The sequence below is a fragment of the Suricata suricatta genome, chromosome 3 (genome assembly GCF_006229205.1).
Source record: "Suricata suricatta isolate VVHF042 chromosome 3, meerkat_22Aug2017_6uvM2_HiC, whole genome shotgun sequence".
In the NCBI taxonomy this organism is placed as follows: Eukaryota; Metazoa; Chordata; class Mammalia; order Carnivora; family Herpestidae; genus Suricata; species Suricata suricatta.
In genome coordinates, this window is record NC_043702.1 from 44,499,829 (window position 1) to 44,526,347 (window position 26,519).

General features: G+C 33.7%; 1 long non-coding RNA gene and 1 pseudogene across 3 annotated transcripts in view; one reads left to right on the forward strand and one right to left on the reverse strand.

Moving 5' to 3' along the window:
• Nucleotides 1-26,519, reverse strand: part of LOC115286439 — a 444,475-nt gene that overhangs the window by 170,827 nt on the left and 247,129 nt on the right. The window lies entirely within an intron of this gene.
• On the forward strand, nt 1,400-1,875 carry LOC115286438 (annotated as a pseudogene).

The following is a 26,519-nucleotide window of genomic DNA, read 5'->3' on the forward strand; positions in this document are numbered from 1 at the left end:
AATTTAAGGAAAGGTATTAAGCAGGCTGTGTTGTAGCCTATGAACAAGTAATAAATTGTATCATGTATCTTGAATGTATCATAGATAAGCTGCTATATAACGATTGCCACTTCAGATAGCTGTGAAATTAGGTGATTAACTAGTTGTTACTTAACCTTCTAATTTCTGTATAAGTCTAATTACATGAAACAGAAGTTGGGGTTTTGAGTTTTTACTTTGCTTTTCTGTTTGGAGTGTCATTGCAACTACTGTATTGTAAATGATGGAAAATAATTGCATATGTTAAAAAATATGAAACTTTATAAAGTAAAAAAAAATAAATAAAATTTTTAAATTAAAAAAAGAATCAAAAGCAAAAAAAAAAAAAGAAATAAGGCAAAGAAAAAAAAAGAGGAAAGTACATGTAGGTCAGGAAAATCTTAAAAGTGCTTAAAAAACAATACAACTTTCCAGGGTAGTAAACGGACATGGGTATTTGAAATGCTGAAGACATTTCTGTTTATGAATTTGCTTAAATTTTCCTTTGATGAACTTTGGTTTTGACTTTCCAAAACTCATCTCTGCTTGCTCTTCAAAATGTTATTGCACTGCTGTTGTCAGAGACTGACAATGCCCTCAATGAACCATTATTTTAAAAAACAATACTTGTACATTCGCTTTCTTACATGATTTTCATGTAATTATGAAGAAAATATTACAGTAGGTATTTTATTTTGCTACAGTTTTTTGTTTGTTTGGTTATGTTTTTCTCTGTTATTGTTATTTTAAGTAATGTTTTTATCTATGGACTTCTTACATTTTAAACTACAGTCTGAGTTTTCTAAACAGAAAATATATTTTTCATCTCAAAAAATTACCATATTGAATGTAATGAAGCATAATTGTTAATGCTTAACTAGTACATGCCTGAACTAACTAACTTTTGCTGAATCTATTGGTATTGACACACACCTTGAAGCTTTCATGTCTTTTAGGGCCTGGGGTGATGTAGTAAATTAGCTGTGTGGTAGATAATATAAGGCATGTGAGAATGAAGTTGCTCAAACTCTTAATGGATTATTTATGGTGCCTGCTAGGCACAGAAGACAGTTTAATTCATTTAACCATGAGGCTTTTTTTTTTTCTGTCTAGAAGATTTATTTTTAACACCTTTAAAAAAAAGTGAAAATAGGTTTCCAGATACTAATTCCAAAATTATAGTAGCCCACTGCAAGGGATATTAAATTTCTTCTTAAAGTGTATTGTCACTAACAAAATTTAAAAGTTTACCAAAAATAATTCTTTAAAGAATTACAATGAATAAATAATACAGTAATTCTTAAATTTAAAAAAAAGGAAACACTTTATGGTATTTTTTATAGTTAAAAAGTTCCCTGCCTTTTCTCAGGCCACTGGGAAGATGGCAAACATTCAGACTGAGCGTGTCTACCAAAAGCAAATAACTATCTTTCAAATAAGAGCACAGTCTCGCTTGGAGAAACTGGCAAGGAGAAGTTCCCATGATACTACAAAAACATTGGTCTGGGCTTCAAGATGCTCAAGAGGGCCACAGAGAGCACCTACACTGACAAGAAATGCCCTTTTACTGATAACGTCTCCATCTGAGGGTGGATTCGGTGTGCTGTGGTGACTGACATGAAGGTGCAGAAGACCACTGTCATCCACTGAGCCTACCTCCACTACACCTGAAAGCACAACTGCTTTGAAAAATGCTATAAGAACAAGTCCATGCACCTGTACCCTTGCTTCAGAGATAACTAGATTGGTGACACTGTCACAGCAGGCGAGTGTCAGCCTTTAAGCAAGACTGTTTGCTTCAATGTGCTCAAAGTCATGAAGGATGCTAGTACCAAGAAGCCATTCCAAAAGTTCTGAGACTAGACATCTGCCCACACCAACGAAGAAAATAAAGTTATTTTCCCATTCAAGAAAAAAAATTCCAACTGGAACACTTTTGACAGATTTGAGAGCTTCCAAAAGACTTCCGTTCTTTGACCAATCTTAGAACATTGGTTTCTGTGTTCAGTATTTAATTGTATTCTGGAATCTGGAAGGCACTAACAGGTATATAATATATAGCATGTTTAGGGTACTTACCTTGTTTCTATATATTTTTAAACATCTGTATTAAATTGCCCTATATACTACCATCTGAAATTTCCACGCTATCAGCACAGAGCCTGATGCGGGCTCCAACGCACAAACTGTGAGATCATGACTGAAGCCAACATTAAGAGTCGGACTCTTTACTGACTGAGCTGCCCAGGAGCCCCATGCCTTCTTCTTTTCTAGAGGATCTAACACAGTTTGCTGACCAAAGAGCAGGTGTCATCGTATCCACAGAGCCAGCAGAGTAAAGCCATGCATGAGCAAAATCAATCAATCAATCAATCTATCAATATATCTAGATGTATATCTGCAGATGGTTCTATACCTGTGTTAATCAATCTGACTCATAATTTGTAAATATGAATAAACAGCCTAGTGCTATTAAATCAAGGATATACAAAAATAATAATGATGATAATAATAAGAATAAAATAAGAATGATAAAAATGATATGAAAAATGAAATAGCTGGACTAGAAGTAGTTTTTATTTGAATATCACTTTAAAACCATTTTATTGATATTCTCAGAGATATATAATTGAGAAAATATTGCACTGAGAAATAATAATAGGCTGCTAGGTGCAATAGTAGAAACAATACTATTGTAGTAATGATATTACAATAAAGGAGCAATCAAAGAACATGAATTGAATACAGGAAACAACGTTACTCTCTGTTTAAAAACCAATCCAGGAAAAACAGAGAATTTAGGTATCAAGTAACACCTAGAATTGTAGTCTTTGAGAGTATCAGAGACCAAGACGTCTCTGTCATACCTGTTTTTCAACCAGTGTACAGAATGGCCCCAAACTCCTTCAAAGTGTAAAAAAAAAAAAAAAAAAAGGCTATATCCTTGAATACCAGAAATACTGAAAGTGAAGTACAACTAATAGTTCATTGGTGGGGGTAGGTTGAATAGCTCTAAAATGTGTGTGGGGTTTTTTTTTTTTTACTGTTTTATTTATTTGAGAGAGAGAGAGAGAGAGAGAGAGAGAGAGAGAGAGCATGAGCAGGGGAGGGTCAAAGAGAGAGAGGGAGACACACAGAATCTGAAGACAGTCTTCAGGCTCTGAGCTAGCTGTCAGCACAGAGCCTGATGCGGGGCTTGAACCCACGAACCATGAGATCATGACCTGAGCCGAAGTTGGATGCTTAACCGACTGAGCCACCCAGGTGCCCCTCTAAAATGTGTTTAATAGGAATGAATATAAGAAGACAGAATAGAGAGAGGAAAACAATGAAAAAATATATTCGAAGATAATTTTTCCAAAATTAAAAAAAAGATAAATTTCAAGAGAAAATAAAAAGCAGAGCTTATGCATTCAGATAAAAATGAAACAGATTAACAACATATCCTCATAATAAAATTTTTATAAATCAAAAGTTCAAAAAATCTTCTTTTTTACCTACAAAAAAACAGCTCCTGACAAAAGAAGAAAATCCCTAATATAAACCTACGTAAGGGTATCAACACACACATTTTTTCCCCCAAAGACCCAGTTGTTAAATATTTATCAGTGCACTATTTGTTCTGTGTGATTTTAATTTCCCTTTTTATAGCTTTATGTGTCTGGATTAAACATGCATTTTACTTTTATAATAAAAATCATATTCTATTGGAACTACAACAGACTGGCATACCATATAGCTTCAATTTAGTGCTTTGAATTTTTTCCAATTATGATAGTAATGATACCAGCATGCTACAATATTAAAGTGACTGTTGAAAATGAGCTCTCAAGTACAGAAAGAGAAGTAAAGGTACATAACCCATATATAAAATCAATGGGGCCAAACTTGTTTTGTACATAATCTCATTTAATAGTCATTACAAACCGACAAAGTAGCCATTTTTGACATTTTAAAGACACATGGACAGTGAGTTTAGGGGTTTGACTTGAAAAAATGTACTCAGGAGGCTGAGTAAAATGGTGTTTACCTGATCCTTTACCTGACCTTAATTAGACAAGTCCAGGGAAGTTATTTTGCCGGTGTACTGAAATTGAATGACTCAGGGAGATTCAACCATAATATGATGAACCATATAAATTAAGACTCATCAACTAAATTAAAATGAGAAATTTGACTGTCAACAGACTCAATGTCTATGAAGCTTGTCTTTTATCAGCCTGATCTAAGAAAACTACCTAACTTGTCAGACAAGTGCTTGAGAGCAAGAACAACAAATTCCATGATGTTAGTGGGTAATAGCTTTATGTTCCAATATCCAAATACATCTATTCCCATAATAGGGATAAATCTGCCATGGGACAGGGCATTTCATTAATGTTGATGGACTTGGCAAGGCTTTGATAACTCCCCTTTATCAAGCTTCCATTATTATCTTATTGTGATTGATGTTTTTCCCTTAGTTATATTAATACTTGTTGTCTTGAACCCTTGACTATCTAGAAGTCTGTTGATTTATAATTTATCTTTCAAGGAACAACCAACCTGGATATATTTATTCAAAGTCCTTTATGTTAGAGAAAGGTTATTTTCCCCTCAAGCTAAGGAAATAAATTCCTTCAACTACCCACATCCTCCTCAGAGGCTCAGAGTATGCAAGCAGGGAGAGTGGGCACGGGTTTGTATGGAACCTGAAACCGGTGGGAATGGACTTATTGTACAGGCTATTTCTAAATAAAATACTGGAGCCCTCAGCACTGCTTTTGTGATTTTTATCCTCTTTATTTGCTTTGTTCAGAATTTAAGAGTTCTTTCTTATTTTTTAGCCTATTCTTGATGAATAAAGTAAGTTAATAATGACTTGGATCATTTTATTATGCTCTTAGAGTATTCTTAGGGATTGAATCCGTTTTAGCTACCTAAGCCAAAGTTAATATGCTGGTCCTAGAATTATCAGTTCACTTGATGGCAGTGAATGTAGAAACCATAAGGTCCAGAGAAGGCCTAATGAATACCTTCATGGATTTTCACTAAATTTTAAACTATTTATATAGTGTCTAATAAATCTATTGCATTTCATGTATATATATGAATATGTTTATACTATATAAATACGTAGGTATATATACACCTACATACACACATAGAACACATACATGCAAGCTCACTGATAGGGATGGCAAACTAAAAAATTATGCAAGGGGCACATGGGTGGCTCAATTGGTTAAGCATCTGACTTCGGCTCAGGTCATGATCTCACAGTTCCTGAGTTGGATCCCTGCGTCGGGCTCTGTGCTGACAGCTGGAGTCTGGAACTTGCTTAGGATTCTGTATCTCCCTCTCTCTCTGCTCCTCCCCTGTTCCTTCTCTCTCTCTCTCTCTCTCTCTTTCTCTCTCTCTCTCTCTCCCCCCTCTCAGATATAAAGAAACATTCAAAATAAAGAAGTTAAAAAATAAAAAAATAATACAAGAATATCTTTCTAGAGATCAGTCTCCTAGGAAATAAGAAGAGGGCAATGACAGTATTTATAAGTTTGAGTATCTATAAATGAATTATATATAAACTATACATAAAATTTTTCAGGCTGATCAATTTGTAATAGGCTTTTCAATTGCTGATGTGAAGAAAATACAACTTCAGCTTGTTAGAACAATGATGATGAGTAATGTCTTTCCTAGAATTCTTACAGAATCTCCCCTACCACTCCAACAAACACACAAATCATGATGTCTCATTACTGTGACATAGGGTACTTATTTTTAGTATATATGATTGAGGAATTAGTAAGAATGGTTGCTGCTACATCATTCCAGAAACCTCACCCAATCAAAAGTTACTTCAAGGTTACTGGGATGGGAAAAACTGGGAACTATGGTATGAGCATCCAAAGAATTTTTGTCAAGATTCTGAAAGAACTTTAGGCAAGATGAGGATGGATTGACAGATAAAGTTGTTTAATATTGAAGATTTTTTAGTGGTCTCCTGAATTATCCTGATCAACTTGAAATCAAAAATGGCATTGGAGAGATTTAATACTTCAGAAGTCAGAGACATCACATGTAATTTCTCATTCAGTAAGACTTCCTTTAAAAGATAAATTTTCTATTTATAAACTAAATAAGTTATGGGGCTGTAAAATATAGAATAATGATTATAGTTAATAATACTACATTGTATATTTGAAAGTTGCTAAGAGAATAGATCTTAAAAGTTCTCATCACAAGAAATTGTAACTATGCATGGTGATGGATGTTAACTAGACTTATTGTGATGATAATGTGATAATATATATAAATATTTTACCTGAAACTTGTATAATGTTATATGTCAGTTACACATCTGTAGGGGGAGAAAAGGACTTCCTTTATTACACTGTAGACAGCATCTTGGTAATGAGACTCATTCAGTGAAACAAGTAGATTTCTGGTAGGAATCTGAACCAATGAAATAATGACATATTTAAAAGATTTAAAAAGCAATTTGTGAAAACTGAGTGAAGGATTTATTATTGTTATATTATTTATGCATCGTTAATTTTTTTTTATTTCTAGAAAGTGCACCACCCCTATGTCAAGCATTTGAGATACATTTTAATACCAGTAACATGGCTTTTCTTTGGTACGAAAATCGATGACAAACTCTGTCTGGACACTGCCTCTATCACCTCCATCTGAGCATCTTTTAGCGTTGCCTTACAGGGTCAGGGCAGAATATGAAACAAAGAACAAAATCAGATATTGATGCTTATTCCCACCTGATTTTCTACCCTTTATTTTAAGATTCAGACATCTTCACATCTGTACCTAGCTCTTTGCAGATGACTTAATGCTAGTAGAATGAGTATCTCATTAATTTTACATCAAAATATAAAACCTTTAATAAAAATATTAAGATGTAAAATATATATGACATTGATAAGACACTTGGATAGAATACATTTTAATAAATTTTCTCATCTCTCTAATCTCTGAAGTACCCTAGGATGATAGTGTGTATGTGCACATACTATATACACACACATATGTATATAACTATACACATATATATGTACACACAATATATTTTATTCCAAGCATCCTTCTTAGAGTTGAATACTGTCATTGCTGAGATAACTCAAAAAGTTGGACTTTAGCTTTCTCTGAGGTCTCCGTATAGCTCTGCCTACCAGCAATCAGAGTACAGATTACTCTGAAATAGACAATTTTATCTATAACTCCTTTGCCCGTTTGCCCTGCCAAAAGTGCTAATATGTTTAAATATTGTTCACTGCCAATCGCTTTTTAGGCTGGTTATTCATTTTCATTCTATCATTATTTTGTATATGAATTTTTAAAATGTTTTACAGTTCTTTTGAAAGAACCTCATTTACTTTGAGCTACTATTCTTATTGTTTATATATATGCTTTATAACTGAACACTAATGTCAAATGTCTACATGTTTTCCAAGCTTCAATTTTTCAAAACTTTGAATAAATTTAAAACTGACAAGGCAGGCAAAATGAACGGAGATACTTTTACAGGTTTTATCTTTCAATTTACTTTCCAGGCAAAAGGAACAAAAAGAACACAAGATAGTAATGATACACCTCTAGACTATATCCTGGTTCTTCGTTTAAAAATAACATTGCTTATTACCTGTTATCCCTTTGCTAGTGTACTACTAAAAGTAAAATCTCTTTTTATATATGTTTTCTTTCTTGTGGCTTCAATAATTTTAGCCCAAGATGTGACAACCTAATAAAATACAATGAATATTGAATGAAAATCTAGTAGGCCAGGATTCATTGTTCACATGCAGACTTTAGGCGATAATTGTCTCTCAAGAAAGTCGTGCTACACAAACACTGGCTAACGAATCAGAAACATGCAGTCTAATGGTGCGGGTAGAGATCCAGGGAGGGAATAAAGCTCTAACAATTCAGGGCAATAAAGTGCCGTGATTGAGGGAGGTGTGGTAGGACTACAGCATGTGGTGAGGAAACGAACCCAGTGTAATTATCGAAGTTTTCCTCATAGGAGTTATTTCTAGGTGTATATCAAAGCACAATGTTGTTAAATTAGTTACATGTAAAGTTGGTTATATATTTTCCTATTCAGGAGAATATCATGGGCAAAATCCAGAAAGCAAAACAATTTTGAAAACTGAAGAAGAGTTGAAGAAGTGGATATATTTAAAATTTCTAAGGAGTTGGAAGAAATAAGGCACAGTGATTAATTGTATATAAGGAGTGAAGGACCTGAAGGAGTTAAGACTCCTATCAGGACTTGTAGCGTAGGCAAGGTAACATGGCTCATTTACTGAAATTTATTTGGACAAAGGAGTTTAGGGACATAGAAATTGAAGAAATGATAGTTTGATGGTTAAAGTTGCTGGATTTGAGGAGTCTGGGGACATCCAAGCGCAAATGTCCAGTGGTCAGTTGGATACGTGGGTTTGGAACTCGGTGAGAGTCAGGATGTTGATGGAGAGCAGAAGCTTGAGTACAAGTATAATTATCATGTTTGAAGCCAGGGGAATGAAGGGAATTGTTCCAGCAGACTATCAGAACTGGAAAGATAAGTTTGGTCTGTCGATTAATCACATGAGAAAAGAAATCTGCAAAAGTACATTATGAAAGATGGCCAGAAAAATAGGAAAAACAAAAACAAAACAAAAATAAGAAAACATCTAGGCCTGGCTGTGCTTCTAACAATCAGTGTATCTTAAACTATTCACTTAACTGCTTGGTCTCATTTTTTCCCCTTAAAATAAAGATGCTCACAGGTTAATTGATTAATTGTATAGCACTTTAAAAAGAAAATAGTGCATGTTATGGACTGGAAGTGTTTTCTTGGTCCATTGGCCCGAGCCAATGCCTAGGGCGTCTGAGATGGAGCTGCGGCCCAGGGCTGCAGAGACAGAGGCTGCTTCCCTGGTTGGCCTTGAGAACAGCATGTCCAGAAAAGATTAGTCTTGATGAACCTTAATATATAAAAAGAAAAATCTGCCTTGCTAGTTTTCAGTCTTGCTTGGGACTAGTGATCCCTTTCTTCTTTCTGATTTCTCCCTTTTGGAATCAGAATATCTATTCTATATCTGTATCACCATTATATTTTGGAAGCAGGTAACTTATCTGGTTTCATAGGTTCACAGCTAGAGGAAAAATGTGCCTTAAGATGAGTCTGATTTCTATCTCATCCATACTTGATTTAGATGATATTTAGAGACGTTGGACTTAGAGCTGAAACAGTAATGAGTGTTTTTTTTTCATGTGAGAAGATCGTGTATTGGGGGCATCTAGAAGGTAGAGTGCTAGAGGCTGAATGTTTCCCCCAAAATTTATATGTTGAAATCTTAACCTCTAGTACATCAAAATGCAACCGTATTTGGAGACAAGGTCTTTCAAAATGTGATTGAGTTCATATGAGGTCTTTAGGGTGGGCCCCAGTCCTAGAAAGGAAATGTGAACATAGAAGAGACACCAGATATGTGTGCACGCACCCAGACAGCCAGCCACGTGAAGATGATGGAGAAGAGAGCCATCTAAGAGTCAGAGAGAGGCTTCATAGTGAAACCAATCCTACTGACACCTTATCTTGGACTTCACCCTTTCACAGCTATAAGGAAATACATTTCTGTTTTAGCCACCTAGTTCAGGATGTCTGTTATGGTAACTCTAGCAAACTAATAAAGTTCATGTTGTTTTTTTTTCCTAACAATACTGCAATACAGATCTTACTTTCTCCACTTCAAAGATTAAACAGTTGAGATTTTGTCAATTCAACTACTTAAGATCAAAGAGTAAGTGGCAGAAGAAAGAAGACTTAATCTTTGGTCTTAGGAAAGCCCAGTTCTTTGCAGCATACTGTAAGTGCTGCTCCTATTAGCTGCTCCATACAACTAAGTGTGTGTATGTAGAATAGCATTTTCATAACATTTTGCTATTTGATTAAATATCTATATCTTTATATTGTAACATATACTGAATTACCTTAGGTACAACATTTTATTCACCTCCTAAGAACTAAAGACATATGAGTATAGAAACACTGCATTTTAGAAGGTTCAAATGGAAAATGAACTTTTGCTTTATTTTTATTCATTTATGAAAAATTAAAAAAAGTATTTATAAAGGAGTTACAGCTGGTTGACTGCTCAGGTAGGAGTGATAGTTAGCTGAGTGTCAGTACTGTTAGTACTTCATATCTTAGTGCTTACACAGGACCAGTTATATTATCCCTGTTTAAGAGGAGCAACAGAGGTTCAGTGACTTCTAAAAGCTGTTTTTCTTTAATAAGATATGGGAATCCAGGTCATTTAGCCCCAGAGTCTGTGCAAGCTCTAAATCTAGAACTTGTTCTTTGCAAATCATTAGAGAATATTTCTCTAGCCACTAGCATATTTATTCCTTTCAAACAAATTTCTTTTTCCTTCAATAGTATAACATTAATTATTTTCTAGTGCTGTGCAGGCAACTCAAATTCATTTTCAAGTGGGTAATGTAGCTTCAAATCCAGTGAAAAATATCTGAGCTGTGCTTGCCCCTACAAATGTGAATAAAAATACTGAAATTTTTAAATAAACTAAAAAGTTTACTAAACCTATATATTTTAAGAAAGGATATTTCAAATGTTTAAATGTTTAAAATCATATAGATAATGGCTACAAAACTAGTTAACAATGGATTGGTTACTTTGCCAAGGAGAAAAATAGTCATTTTTAGAAACCAACAATTATTTTTCTACATAAAAACTATGGCAATAGAATCTGCTATAAAACTATCTTATCAAATTTTGAAAAATCAGAGACTTATAGTTTTGTGATTATTAATTTAATTAAACAAATATTTAATGAGAAGCAAAACTATGAGTTGACATTACCGCAGTGATGAGGGGAAAGAATCTGTGCATGAATAAGTGGTAAAATTGTGAGGATGCACCTTTAGGACATACCCAGATTTGATAGAAAGAGATCTGAGGAAGAGACTAGGGAATTTAGTTCACAGAAGTAGAAGGAAAACAGACTGTGTCCTGGATGTTAAGGGAAAAGTTTCATTGAGGATTCAAGATATTGTCAATTGAATTGTAAAGTGAGTTGAAAATGTTCCAGAGGGAGCAAGTTGCTTGGCTGAAAGCATTTTACCTTAGGAAGTCCTGTGCATTAACCTAATCAATTGTTTTCGTTCTGTCCTTCACAAAAAACAAAAGAAGAAATTTTGAAGAAAATAGACATGGAAAATCATAGCATTTCCCTTACACTGAGGTCATTCTTATTTATATATTCTCTGTTTTGTATTTCATCCATTTCTGTATCCTAAGAAGTCTGGTGAATAACAGCATTAAACCTCTCTCCCTCCACTGAAAGAAGACTCTTCAAGGTTGATGTTCCCCGTTGCTAATTCGGTCTTATAAATTCTATCATCATCCCCTTTTTTCTGGACTTCTGTTTTCACAGTCTTAAATTCCCTTAATTAATTCTCTCCATCCTAAAAAATAATAATACTAAATAAAGGAAAGGAAAGAAATGGAAAAAAAAAAGAAAAGAATAGAAAGAATACAAAGTTAAAAAAACAAAACAAAACAATTCTCTTTGATCTTGCGTCTTCTTCCAGGTACAGAAGGATATGAACTTTTAGTATTTAATACCGACATCCAATAGCATAATGATGAATACTGAGTCTGGAGCCATACGATTTTAGTTTTGACTTACAGTTTCAGCATGGGCTAGTTACTTAATATTTCAATGCCTTAGTTTCCTCATTAGACCCGTTATATGCATCCTCATCTCTTATGGTTGTCAGAAGTACTAAATGCATAAATATCCACTTAATAATTAATAATGCTCTGGACCCACAGTAACAACCCAATTTGTGTTTGCTATTATTATTTACATAATAACCTTTCTGTGTTTTCTTTTCCTTACTAAGGAGATTGAATGTAGCATCCTTCCACCCCACCCCTTGAAGAGTATGAAGAGTAAGCCTTTTTAGGCTACAAAAAGGGGAATAACTGATCAACTGAGTTTGACTGGGTTTAATGGGCTGTTAGACTGATATTTCAAACAGATTGAATTTAGAGAGGCATGACATAAAAATGAGAATCATATTGGAAAGAAGATAAAAGCTAGAAAGAAACTTATATTTTAATCCAGGATAAACAATCATCTCAGTTTGCTCTGGTTTTAGTGTTGAAAGTCCCATATCCCGAATATCCCTCAGTCTTGAGGCAAACTGAGACAGTTAGTTGCCCTTGCGCTTGATACCAATTTTTCAAAGTTCAACATCTCAGTGTCTAGCTAATATGCTCTTTCTCTGATCTGCTAGGCAGAATTTTGCAATTCCTCCTATATATATTTCTACAGTATATACACACACATACACAGAGTAATTTGAATTAGGTATTTGTATAAATGTCTGATATCCCCAATTAGCTTATAAGGGCACTTATAACCATGATATAAATATCATGCTGGTATTTCATCCCATAGTCTGCTTGCTGCTTAAATAATATATTCCCATTTGTATGACAAAAGAATGAAAGCATAGAAATATAGACATGCCAAAAATCCCTGCAACAAAGGAGGGCCTTTTAATTTAAGAAACAAAAGCTGTTGTATTTTTGAAAGCCACACCATCTTCTCACTTCGCCACAGAACTCATTGTTAGGGTTCAACCATTATTCTTGAACAGTGTGAACTAAAAGAAATCCAAGTGACACCATAGAGAATGGCAAGATGCTGTTGGGAAAACTAAATAATAATAATAATAATAATAATAATAATGAATATTTCTATACAAGTGGCCTTTAGCAATTTTCTCTGTCTCCTGGTATAAGAATGAAACTGAATTTTTTTTTTGCTCTAGCAGATTTACATTTAAAAAATACCATGCCAATACAAATAAAATAAAGAAATTACATGGTATTTATTAAATGCAGTAATGAGAAAGGAAGAATTAAATAAAATAATTCCAGTGAAGTATTCAATGGTATTTTAGTATAAAAATGATATAAGATGACCATATAATTTATCATCCAACTGTAGAATTTTGGTACAGGAGAATTAAATATGGGATGGTACTTCAATTATAAATCTATATATAATCTTCAAACACTGTTACAACTATGTGAAAGGCTAATGAAAAAAATAATCTTCAATAGGGGACTGAAACTATCAATTTCCAGAATGTTTTCTGAAATGCACTTTGCCCACATGTAGATTCATTTTAAATAAACTTCCCCCTCTCTAAATCAAGTTTCTATCATCAATTGATATTTTAATCTATATAATGTTATCTCCCTTTGGTCATGCATTGAAATACTTAGGCTGAATTAATACTGATCTCTGTCACATAAAATTCATCAGTTATTTGGCAAAACTTCTTATTTGTCCTCTTTCCCCAAAGAAAAAAATGAATGAGAGGTAAGCATTACTACCAGTCTTCCTTGTAGGATTAAAACATGCCAACAGCTTATTTTTCAGGCAAGGTTTTGATTGTCTGTAACTATAGGAATGTTTACTGAAGTCTTATCTAGTAGTACAGTATTTTAAAGCCTACCCTAATCCCCGGTTAGAAATAAATTCTGAAACTATGTTAAGTCTTTTTTGCTTGTATGTAAAGCAAAATAGTTATAATCTGTTAATCATATTTTTAATCCATGATGTTAGAGACTCCTGCAATATGATGAACCATGTTTAGTGAGATTCTTTAAGTTTGTTCATCAGTACCTAAATATAAAGATCTAGAAGACTCCATTCACACTGTCACATAAACTATGAAGAAAGGTCAACAATAGCCAAACTCTATTTCTTACTTGAATAAAAAAAAAGGTTTAATTCTTAATGTTTTTGGTTTTATAATTAAGGAATTCACAGTACAAAGGGGAATTTAAATGAACCAGAGATAAGATGACCATATAATGTATCATCCAACTACACTCATGAGTGACATCAACTCTATCTATGACATCAACTCTACCCATTCAAGAGAATTTAGGATATAAAATGTCTCTTAGCAGAAGAGAAATATTTTTATTTTTTAAATTTAAAAATTTTTAATTTAAAAAATTAGTGCTTTTATGTTTTTAGAGACAGAGCATGCATGCTCTGTGTCCTGTCTTTAAAACTTTTTAAATGTTCATTTTTGAGAAAGAGAGAGAGAGAATGAGCAGGAGAGGGCAGAGAGAGAGGGGGACAGAGGATCCAAAGTGGGCTCCAGGCTGACAGCAGAGAGCACAATGTGTGGCTTGCACCCACAAACGGCAAGATCATGACCTGAGCCAAATTGGGATGAACCATCCAGGAGCCACAAGAAATATTTTTAAATAAAAAGTTTTAAAAAGTATTTTGTAATTTCCCCCCGTATTGTGAGTCTACAAGTGAGAAGGTAGTTTATTTTGTATTTGCTTTTCTGCAAGGGAATGAAAAAAAAAAGTTGCAAACTTTCCTATCCCCAGATGATAGTTACTTTGATTTAGAAATTTGAAAACTATAAAATAAAACTGTTACATTACTTTCAGAAAAGAACTTTCAACAGACTTTTATTTTAGAAAAGAATAGATCCAAGTTGTTAGGGGACAGAGGCTGTTCATACTGGTTTGAAAAAAGTGCAGCAGGAAAGGGATGTGCATTGATGAAACCGTCGGCCTGGGGCAGAGGTATCTGAACTGTGAAGTGTTAGACAGCAGAACCTGTGACTGGATGACATGCGAATGGGGATCTGCGTTGGAGAAAAATGAGGGAGCATGGACGCCATAATATGAAAGCACTGAGAGCCCCGTAAAGCATCTGTGTTTTCAAGCTTGGCATGGGAGCAACAGAAGAAGCCCCTGACTTTTAAGAAGTCATGTGGCTTTGACAAGTGCCCGTCAATGTGAACCCAGCACCACATATTCCAGATTATGAAAAACCTGGTAGAAGACACAACCCTGTGAAATATATCTTTGCTTGCATTTGCTAACAGTTAAATAGGCAGTGGCATTGAGTAGGTTTTTAAAATTTTTTTCAGTAATCTCTACACCCAACACAGGGCTCCATCTTCCAACCCCAAGATCAAGAGTCACTTGCTCCTATGACTAAACCACGCAGGTGTTCCAAGAGAAATAAAAAGGTCAATAGATGACTTTAATGGGTGCTATACAACCCCTCACAAAAGAATAGAGAGATTTTTAAAAATAATCTGATTTATTTTGATTATCCACATTTATTAAATTGGCTCATGCTTATATTATGGGTTTGAGACTTTCTTCTCTAAGTATAAAATAAATTTCAATATCTAAGGTTGATGATCACAGTAACTGGATGATCACAACCTATACTATTATTTTTCCTTATCCTCAAAGAATAATCTACTGACTTTGGTTTAAATGGATTTGACCTTGGAAGACTTTATGATACCCTAGGATTTTGGAATCTTGATAGCACAACTAGCCTACCTCAAGCAAAATCACAGCTGTTGTAGCTGCCTCTGATGCCAGGGGTTACTCATCTCCAAGTATCAGGGAATAAATAAAACAGATGGTCCAATATATCTCCAACAAAATATTTTAAAAACAACTGAAATTTTGCTTATGGGTATCAGAAATAAGATACCTACATTGAGGTTAAAAAAACTTTTATTTTATCCTCATCACTTAAATATAAAAAAACTATTTTACATGCAAATTTATGAAAGACTTAGACCATGTTTATGTAATCTTAAAACAATTACCAGATGCAACTGTCCTTGTATGAAAACAGTATTATTAAACATTACATTATCAACCAAAACAGTAAAAAATAAAACCATGTCCATTTTGAGAAGTTAAAAATGCGTAGACACTGAAATTCCATTCTTCAACAATGTTTTTGTTGACCTTTTTAGGTAGTCACAAGATGATGACTATATAATATATCTGGTTTCTTAGTATCTCTTAGAATAAACTTCTGCCTACAATCAATTGTATACATCATTAACTTTTTTGTGCTATATGGTCCTCAAATGTCTAAAACCTTGGATTCTTTGAGAAGAATATTGTGAAAGTAAGTTTCCCAAAATGTGAAGAAAAAAAAAAGGAGGGCTTTCACTTAGAGCCAGTGTTTATTACCCATTTATTAATACAACAAACCTTTTTGAACCCCTGTTTTGTCAGTTGCTGGGATATAAACTTCTCTGTGTATGAAAGTGTGTGTGTGTGTGTGTGTGTGTGTGTGTGTGTGTGAGCATGTGTGTTTCATAACTTTTAATGATGGCTATATTTTATGCCAACTCAAGTGTTGATATTTAGTCAATTAATTCTTAGTAGTTTATATTAAAAATATAATAATTATTATTATAGGGATAGAGTGCTGAATGAGACTAAACAGGGATTTTGACAACATATTATGTACACTTATATCTATGCACTTATTTATTCATGTCCTCATTGGTTATGTGTTGTCTATCTATCTATCTATCTATCTATCTATCTATCTATCTATCTACTTATCATCATCATCATCATTCTACCTTTGGAAAAGAGCATCCTATTTTTCCTGGAAAATTTCTTACTATACATGATCAGCTGATGTATGTTTTGGTGGTGGTAGATAGCAATCATTAAATTATCACCTTTCCTTTGGCTACAGGTTGAGCACTTCACTCAGTCCTAACCTCAGAGTCAAGAGGGTTGAGTTGCCATAGGAATAAATGTAAACTTAGAGATCTGGCAGCCATCTTGTGCCATGAAAGGAAACCTACCTGAAAATGGAGTTGCTAGAAAAGCAAGCTGAGCTGAGAAAAGGAGAGAATGAGATCATATTTTATATCATTTGAACCATTCAATTCAACCATATCTAAAAACATTTTCTACACTGATAATCTTTCAATTAGGGCTTAAAATTATGTGCCACAATCTAAACTTGTGTCCTGGACTCTGCCATTTAATGGTTATAGAAAATTCACAAAATATTTTGTCTCAGTTCAGCATCTGTAAAATAGGAATAGCAATAGCTACCTCTTTGGGCTGTTGAGAGAATCATATAACCTAGCAGAAATCAAACTCTGATTTCCTCCCTATAAGCTGTCCAATTAAAAAATATATTTAAGTAAATTAATATTCTATCCTTTTAGTTGTTATAGGGCAACATAAAGAATTGAAATACTTAAACTCACATTCGACATTTGACTTTTCTCTTTCATTTTTCACATGCAATTCAACAGTAAATCTGTCCAACTCTGTTTAATATTCTTTAAACTCTAGTTACTTTCCACCTCCTCTACTTTTACAAGCCTGATCCAAGCCATCATTGCATTTTTCTTATTCACTTCAGTAGACTCAGAACTAGTCTTCCTGTCTCCTTTCTTAATATTCTCAACACAGTAGCCACAGCAGTCCTTTTAAGATATGACAGGTCAGACTAAAGTACAAATGTCCCTTAAAGCTCTATATCTTTGGCACTTCTCTTGAAGAGGTGCTCTGGAAAAGTATGAGAATTTTTCATTCTCACAAGAAATAGGGGTAGGGTGCTTCCACTGACATTTATTGAGCCAAATCTATGGATCCTAGAAACCCTACAATATGTAGGATATTCCTAGGCAGCCCTGTCTCCCTCCACACCTTCCAAATGTCATGAAAATGAAAAACTTGTTTATGTTTTTAAGCTTAGAAGCTAGTTCTATTTTACATATAACCAAAGTATTTTCTAATAGCTTTCATACCTTGAATTTTCCAACAACACCATGATTGGACTGTTTGAGGAAGATTATACTTAGTTCTGTTGGATAATTGAACAAGTAACATTCACAACTTTAGAAACTCACATCATTGTAGGATTAAGTTGCTAAAAAAATTATTTGCATCTATAGCTATTATAAAGAAAGGAGTGTTGAATACCACAGGGTCGAAGACAGCTGCCTTATATGATCTTAACTTGTCCAACTTCACTTCTTGTTATCTCTTAAGCATCAATTTCTGCTTCTCCCTCCTTCACTTCCTCTACTCAGCTCCCATTACACAATCTTCCTTGAATATGCCAAATGTGGTACCTTGGCCTTGCATGCTCTTCCCTCATTATCAAATGTCTCACACTCTCACATCTCCCTCAGGTCTTTGCTCAAATATCAGCCTCTTGTCTTATGTAAAATTATACTGCCTATCCCACCTCAGGATTTCCTACTCTCTTTGACAGCCCTAGTTTTCTCGATAGCATTTTAAAATATCTGTTCCATCCTATTTATCTCTTGGTCAGTTTCATTGAATAGAATGTAAACTCGATGGAAGTGGATGTTGCAAAAGTTTATCTGTTTTGTTTACTGCTGTACTCCAACACACAATATTGCACTAGTAAGAGTCCTCCCTCTAAATGTTAGCCCTTTGATAGATATTTGTTGAGTGGGTAAGTAAATTAATGATTATTACTGCACAGAAAGCACTTACAGCAGTATCCAGTACATAGGAAGATCTCAAATAATATGCTATTATTAACAACAAATTTCATTTTGCTAAGTCAGATTGCATCTGTGTTGTCATTTCTACTGATACAATCCTAATAAAAAAATCCTAATTCCAACATATATAATTAAAAATAATATTGTCTTGTGACAACAAAGGAGCTATCAAGAAATTCTGTTGTAGATACTGTAGAACTGTGGGCTTCATTAAGTTTTATACCTCAAATATATGAAAAAATCTGAAATAGTACTTGTTTTTTTAAAAATATTATTAGTAAGAGTTGACACTCCTGAATTAACATGTTTTAAACAATAGAAAACTTGTATCATATGTGTCACAACTGGTAGAATATAAACCTAGTATGAAACAACAGAAGCAGTGATTCTGGAATAAAAAAATTTGTTTTGCCTATGATGAAGAATTATTGCAGAGATCTATCTCTCTATCTATCTGTTGTTCTCTATTTTTAAAGGGAGTGTTGCAAAAAAAGAATGAAAAAATGTCACAGTAAGAAGACAGTCACAGCACAACAAATGATGCAGGTAAATAATCTCTGCTAGCAGGTCAAAAACTTAGAAAAGCTTCAAATGAATTATAAATATTTACACAGAAGAAGATGAGTGTTCAAAAGCTACGCAGGGGGTATATCAAAGAAGTATAAAAATTACATTAGAATGGGTCAAACATCCTTAGATCAGAAGGGGAGAGATAAAGAAATGATCAAAGAAAAGAATATAGGAATTAAGTGGCTTGAAAGTAGAAAGATAAAAGGCATGAACATTTACCAACGACAAAAATGATCACAATGCCTTTGAGGTAGTGCATTTGAGAAAAGAGGTTTTTGCAAATAAGTGATAACTCTTTTTATGGTTGAAAGAAATGATTGCTTATTTCACTGCTCAGACCTCAGACTTCAACTTTTCTATATCCTTCTTCTGAATGTGTGTGTGTGTGTGTGTGTGTGTGTGTGTGTGTGTGTGTGTCTGTTCTAGTTCTGAGGTCTGTCACAAGTGTTTCTCATCTGCTACGTCCTCTGAAAGCTTTGCAGTAATTTCTGTCACCTGAGATAACCTCAACATTGCTCTGATTCTTGCTAATGATAGAGTTTAACAAATGGGGAAAATGTGGGGGTGTTCTCTAACGGAGGAAACTGAGACCACTTATAATAAAGAGTGATAATAAAAGAAAGAACTTAATTTAAGTAACAAGTGATTAAATAATTATCAGGATAATTATAATAGATTTGAAATATTTATAGACTTCTATTTTTCCCCCATGAGTAGTAATAGTAATTATAATAATGGTAATAATTATAAAAATATTTTACATATTGGCTAATTTCAGTCTTCCAAAAACTGTTTTGTTTTCTAAGTATTGTCTTTTAATCTCCCCAAATTCTAAGAGGTAAGATCTATTATTACTTATTGTATATAGAAGAGTCTAGGCTGTATATAACATTCACAAGTACAAAGAGGAGGTGGCTTTTGTTGGAACTGAACTTAAGTCTATTGTTAAATCCCTGGTCTACTTGTACCTGATTTGATCCACATGTGCACATATCTCGAATTGTGTTGATCCTGATAGATTAAATGTTAAGACCAATCCATGATGAGATTTTGACTGTTATAAAACTGAAGGTAATGGCATATTTATAATGATTTTTCATTGATGAGCCTTGGGTTTATCTATGTTTCAAATATGATGTAATAAAATATATGTTTAAAAAATTAAAGACACTTTTAGAATAAGCTTTTTTCTAATGAAATAGGTTTTCTTATATTTGTCATGTCTATTTTACAACTATCTAGCTCTTCAAAAACTAAAGAATAAAGATTGCATGAAAAATATACTAGATGAATAAGTCCTTGAGATCTAGTATATATAGAATAGGAACCTTTAAGTAACAATATTATTTCTATACTTACAAATTTGCTTAGAAGACAGATTTTATGTTATGTGTTTTTATTACATACAATAATAAATAATGAGGACTAGAAGAAACTTTTGGAGGTGACAAATATGTTCACAACACAGATTGTAGTAACAGTTTCACATATGTAGTATACTTATCTCCAAACTCATCAAACTGTATAAATTAAATATGTATAGCTTTTTGTATGTCAACATGTCTAAAAATTGCTCTAAAAGAGATATATCTAGGCTCAATTACTTGTATCAAATTAAACATTCCATGAGTTTATTACTTTTTTAATTTAAAGTCAAGTTAGTTAACATATAGTGTAGTATTGGTTTCAGTTTTCAGGAGTAGAATTTAGTGATCCATCACTTACATATAACACCTAGTGCTCATCACAAGTGCCCTCATTAATGCCCATCACCCATTTAGCCCATCCCTCCACCCAAAACCCCGCCCACAACCCTCAGTTTGTTCTCTAGAGTTGAGTCTCTTATGATTTACTTCCCTCTCTGTTTTTATCTTATTTTACTTTTCCTTCCTTTCCCCATATTCATGCTTTGTTTCTCAAATTCCATAGATAAGTGAAATCATATATTGTCTTTCTTTGACTGACTTATGTTGCTTAGCATAATACAGTCTAGCTCCATCCATGCTGTTTCAAATGAAAGATTTCTTTCTTTTCAATTGCTGAGTAAATTTCATTGTATATACATACCACATCTTCTTTAACAATTCATCAGTTGAGGGGTATTTGGAATCTTTCCATAATTGGGCTATTGTTGATCGTGCTGCTTTAAACATTGGGGTACATGTGCCCCTTTGAATCAGCATTTTTGTATCCTTTGGATAAATACTTAGTAGTGCTATTGCTGGGTCATAGGGTAGTTCCATTTTAACTTTCTGAGGAACCTCCACACTGTTTTCCAGAGTGGCTACACCAGTTTACATTCCCATCAACAGTCCAAAAGGGGTTCCTTTTCTCTGCATCCTCACCAACATCTGTTGTTTCTTGTGTTGTTAATTTTATACCATTCTGATATGTGTGAGGTGGTATCTCATTGTGGTTTTGATTTGTATTTCCCTGATGATGAGTGATGAACATCTTTTCATGTGTCTGTTAGCCATTTCAATATCTTCTTTGGAAAAGTGTCTATTCATATCTTCTGTCATTTCTTCTCTGGGTTATTTGTTTTTGGATGTTGAGTTTGATAATTTCTTTATAGATTTTGGATACCACTCCTTTAATATGCCATTTGCAAATATCTTCTCCTATAGGAAAATATATGTCATTCGCAAATATCTTCTCCTGTAGGTTACCTTTTAGTTTTGTTGCTTGTTTCCTTCACTGCACAGAAGCTTTTTATCTTGATGATGTCCCAGTAGTTCAGTTTTGCTTTGTTTTCCTTACCTCTAGAAACATGTCTAGTAAGAAGTCTCTGTGGCTGAGGTAAAAGAGATTGCTGCCTATGTTACCCTCTAGAATTTTGATGATTTTTCTGTCTCACATGTGGGTCTTTCATCCATTTTGAGTTTACTTTTGTGTATAGTTAAGAAGGTGGTCCAGCTTCATTCTTCTGCATGTCACTGTCCAGTTTTCCTAACACCAATTGTTGAAGAGGCTCTTTTTTCCATGAGATATTCTTTCCTGGTTTGTTGAAGATTAGTTTGCCATATATTTGTGGGTCCATTTCTGGGTTCTCTATTCCATTGATCTCTGTGTCTGTTTTTCTGCCAGTACTGTCCTGTCATGATAATTACAACTTTGTAATACAGCTTCAACTCTGGAATTGTGATGCCTCAGCTTTGAACATTCCATGAGTTTAGTATTTTTTCTGTAGATTTTAGCACAGGAGGCATACAAAGTATTGGATAAATTAATCCATAACCCACATGGTTGTTTAGATATTTAATGAATAATTGTTAACTATTAAGAGTTATATATGATAAGTAAAATGAAAGATTCAAAAATGTTACTATTGTGGAGTTAAGATATTTAAAATCTTTTTAAAATCTTGCTGAGGAGGGCTATAAGAGCTCAAATAGAAGTTAATGACAGGTATAGTAGAAAAGTGACTTGCATTAAATCATGAGAGGGGCACATGGGTGACTCAGTCACTTAAGCTTCCGACTTCAGCTCAGGTCATGATCTCACAGTTTGTGAGTTCGAGCCCCACGTCGGGCTCTGTCCTGACAGCTCAGAGCCTGGAACCTGCTTCAGATTCTGTGTTTCTCTCTCTCTCTGCCCCTCCCTTGCTCATGCTCACTCTTTCTCTCTCTCCAAAATAAATAAACACTTAAAAAAAGAAAAGATGAGAGTTCTCCAGAGAAACTGAACCATTAGAAAATTATATATATAATTATAATATATGTAAACTCTCTATATAAATGTATATGTGAAGAGAATTAAATTTTATTAAAATTTTTAACATATGTATACATAGATTTATTATAAGGAACTAGCTTAATGATTATGGAAGCTGAGAAGTACTCTAATCTGCCATCTACAAGCTGGAGACCCAGGAGAACGGTGGTGTCAATTCTAGTCTGAGTCCAGGAGACAATCAATGTCCCAGTTTAAAAACAATCAGGCCTAGAGAGCAAATTTTCTCTTACCCTTTTTTATTCTATTTAGGTATCTAATGTGTATAAGGTTCCCTCACTTGGTGGTGGGGGTGGGGGAGAACATTCTGCTATAGTCAGTTTACTAATTCAAATCTTAATCTCATCCAAAGATACCATCACAGATATATCCAGAATAATGTTTGACCAAATATCTAGGCTCTCTATGGTTCCTGTCAGGTTGACACATAAAACTAAACATCACTACTCCACCCCTTGTCAACTTGGCACTCACACACAACTCCTTAAACCATACTTAATGTCCAAATAAAGACAATAACTGAATCATAATTCTGGCTAATACAATAGAACTATTCTGCCTACAGCCAAAAAACACTAACTGCTTCCCTAGAAGAGTAGGTAATGTCACTGCGTGATGTTTACTCTTCTTGATATCTGGTAACTTAAATATTATGACATAAATTAACAATATTTTAAATATAATGAAAATAAATCAAAACATTTATATTGTATTTAATGAGAACTGATTCATCTCCCAAAGACAATAAGGAGAAAAACTAGACTAATATAAAAAGGAGTGTATGTATATCAGTGCATCATTGGAATAGCAGAAAAATATAGAAGTCACAGAAGTCAAATAAAAAATATGAAAATAGGAACCATGAGGAGGTAAGCAAGTCAATTTTATCCTTATGATCATAACCTAAGGCAAAGTCGGATGCTCAACTGACTGAGCCACCCAGGCACCCCAATCATTTATCAGTTTAACCATTATGGATAAAAGGCCTTTTAGAGTACCATATTAATCTTTCATGTGTGTGTGCCTTCCTACTATAAGTAACATATTCATATGCTTTTCCTGACATCATCACTTCCCTGGATGTAAGCATTTATTCTTTGTGTTATGTCACCACAGTAGATTCCTAGATTCCTAGCATATGGCATCCATAGCACTTTGTCATCACATATTTGAGATTATTCAGATATATTCTGAGTATGGATAGCTCTTGCTAAACTTAGAAAAAGCACACTGTAGTGTCACAAGTTCTTTATTGGTAGATCATCAAATGTGTAAATGAAGCTAATCATGTTATAGAATGTCATATAGATGACATCCCAGATTGGGCAAGATGGAAATTTGAATGTACTTTTCAGGGATTGTGATTGGGATTATAGTTTTGCTCTTGCTTTTGTTTTGTTTTTTTTCATTGACCATTACCATGAGAACTTTGGTACCTTGAGCAACAGTCCAGGTAACTCAGAACTAGGCACATATGCAAACATGAAAATAAACCAAACAAGCTTCTTAGTCTAGCATATTATACTGGATGCTCATATAGGGTAGCATGTCCAATAACTAATGAACAATAGAGTGATTCCTAAAGAAAGGAACATAACAAATGGGAAATTTGAAAAACAACATGATTTCCTAATATCCACTACAATAAGTGTAAAGTTTTAAACATTGGAACCAACAACTTTAAACAGCAGGCTTAAGTATCTTTTCAGAACTGTATTCTTCTTAGCGTTAGTATACTTAAGGACAATGGAAACAAACAGATGGCTTCTTATCTCCCAGAAGCGATGGGAAAAGGATTTCAAAATTCAGAAATGGTATCACAACACAATACTGAGAAACGGCAGTGAGAACATGACAATATTTAGAAATATTTTCCCAGAGTGTGAAAAATAAAAAGTATTTTATGGTAATGTAAAAAATATTTCTGCTAATAGAAACCTAGTAGATATACTCTAGCAATGGAGAGTAGGTTGTCCAAACACAGTAGACACATATACACATATGTTTTAAATGCTTATTCATTTTTGAACTAGAGAGAGTGTAAGCGAGGAAGGGCCAGAGAGACAGAAGATCTGAAGTGAGTTCTGCACTGACAGCAGAGAGCCTGATGTGGGCTGAAACCCACAAACTGCGAGGCCATGACCTGAGCTGAAGTGAGACACTTAAGTGACTGAGTCACTCAGACGCCCTAAAACACTTTTATATTTGTGGGGAGAAGTATAGTAACTACCTAAAAATTTCAATTGCATCAGGATCTTCACTGTGCATGGTTCTGTTTTTGTTGATATAGACTCAACAGTTTATCTGATCCCTTGGTAATTACATATGCCAAAATATTATTCTATGCTTTCCTCAATATTTTTAAATTTTATTATGACTACATAGGTATGCTAATGACAGTCTATAAAAAATCCAAGTAAATACAGATTACATTGTGTTAAATGTTTTACATTTAAAACTTTACTTATTTATTCTAAGGTTCACTCCAGTTTCAGAAAATGGGCTTTTTTCTTAAGAAACATATTTAGAATTTATGATAGTAAGTGAATAATGATAATTGTTTAAGCCAGGTGTTGTAGGAAGATACTGGGAATTAATCAAACAAAGAAGCCCACCAAGATCTGTATGGTTCTCAGGGCTCAGTTTCTGACTGCTTCTATTTCATCCTGGCTTCCTGTTTAGTAGTGTTAAAAAATTGTGCCAAGTCCTCAGAGAGATACCTTAAACTGTGATTAAAGGAAGAAAGAGAATTTTAATCATTCCTTTAGGACATACGCAATCGTCAAATTATTTTAATAAAGTTCTCATTATGTAATATTTTGAACTTTTTCTTTTTTCATGTCTTTTAATTTATAATTATTTCTTATCTTTTATATTTTACTAGATTGAAAGAATTGAAAACTAATGATTGAGTTGATCTATTATTGACTAATTGCTACTTGTCTTATCTAGGAATGGGAACATTTTCAAGTTATTTTAAGATACTGGGTTATAGCAAGTTTTATCATTTTATTGACATTTACATCATTTCACACTAATTCATTTTTTCTTTTTTGAAAAACAAATTTACTGAGATGCATGCATCATTTCTGGGGCTGTCAGTCATAAGGTAATTGCAATGTGAACACTGTTTCTAAGGCAGCCTGCAAATTCTTTTGTATTGTGTCTCTGGCAATGGATTTAACTGCCTTCTGTCTATAAAACTTTAATAAGTATTTGGGTTTTCACCTGGAACTATGTCAGATTTTAATTATTGAGACTTACCTCTTTTTAAAATTAATCTTACAAGTTTCCCTAATTGTTTTCCATTGATTTATTTAAAAGTTTTCTGATATTCCAATAAATATCAAGATCTATCAATATAATTAACTGCAAGGGTTTCTAGTAGGACTTGTTTGTTTCGTACTTTAGCAAAGACTCTCTTTTAACCAAACATGAGTCAGGCTCCTCTAAGTTCTCTTTCTGACTAGTCTCTGACCTTCAGCTTTGCTGTTGTTCTAGATTTGGTATATCTAAATAAAAAGATAACTTCTGTTTTTCCTCAAACTTCAGGGTTTTGCATCATTTAATTTAAAGACTCTAAGCCTTGACTAAACTATATTTCTATTCTCATGGATTTAAAGACCACTCTTACAGCTTTCTATATAGTTGCAGTATGTGATTTTTGATGTGATTTTTTAAACCAAAAGCATTATAACAGATTTTCTGCTAATCTCAAAAAAAAAGGCTTTCTTTTGCCTTTTAAAGGCTCATTAGCAACTCCTGCTCAGTTTTTTGAGATTTAGGGTTTTGTCTATTTTTTTCAATATTAGTAA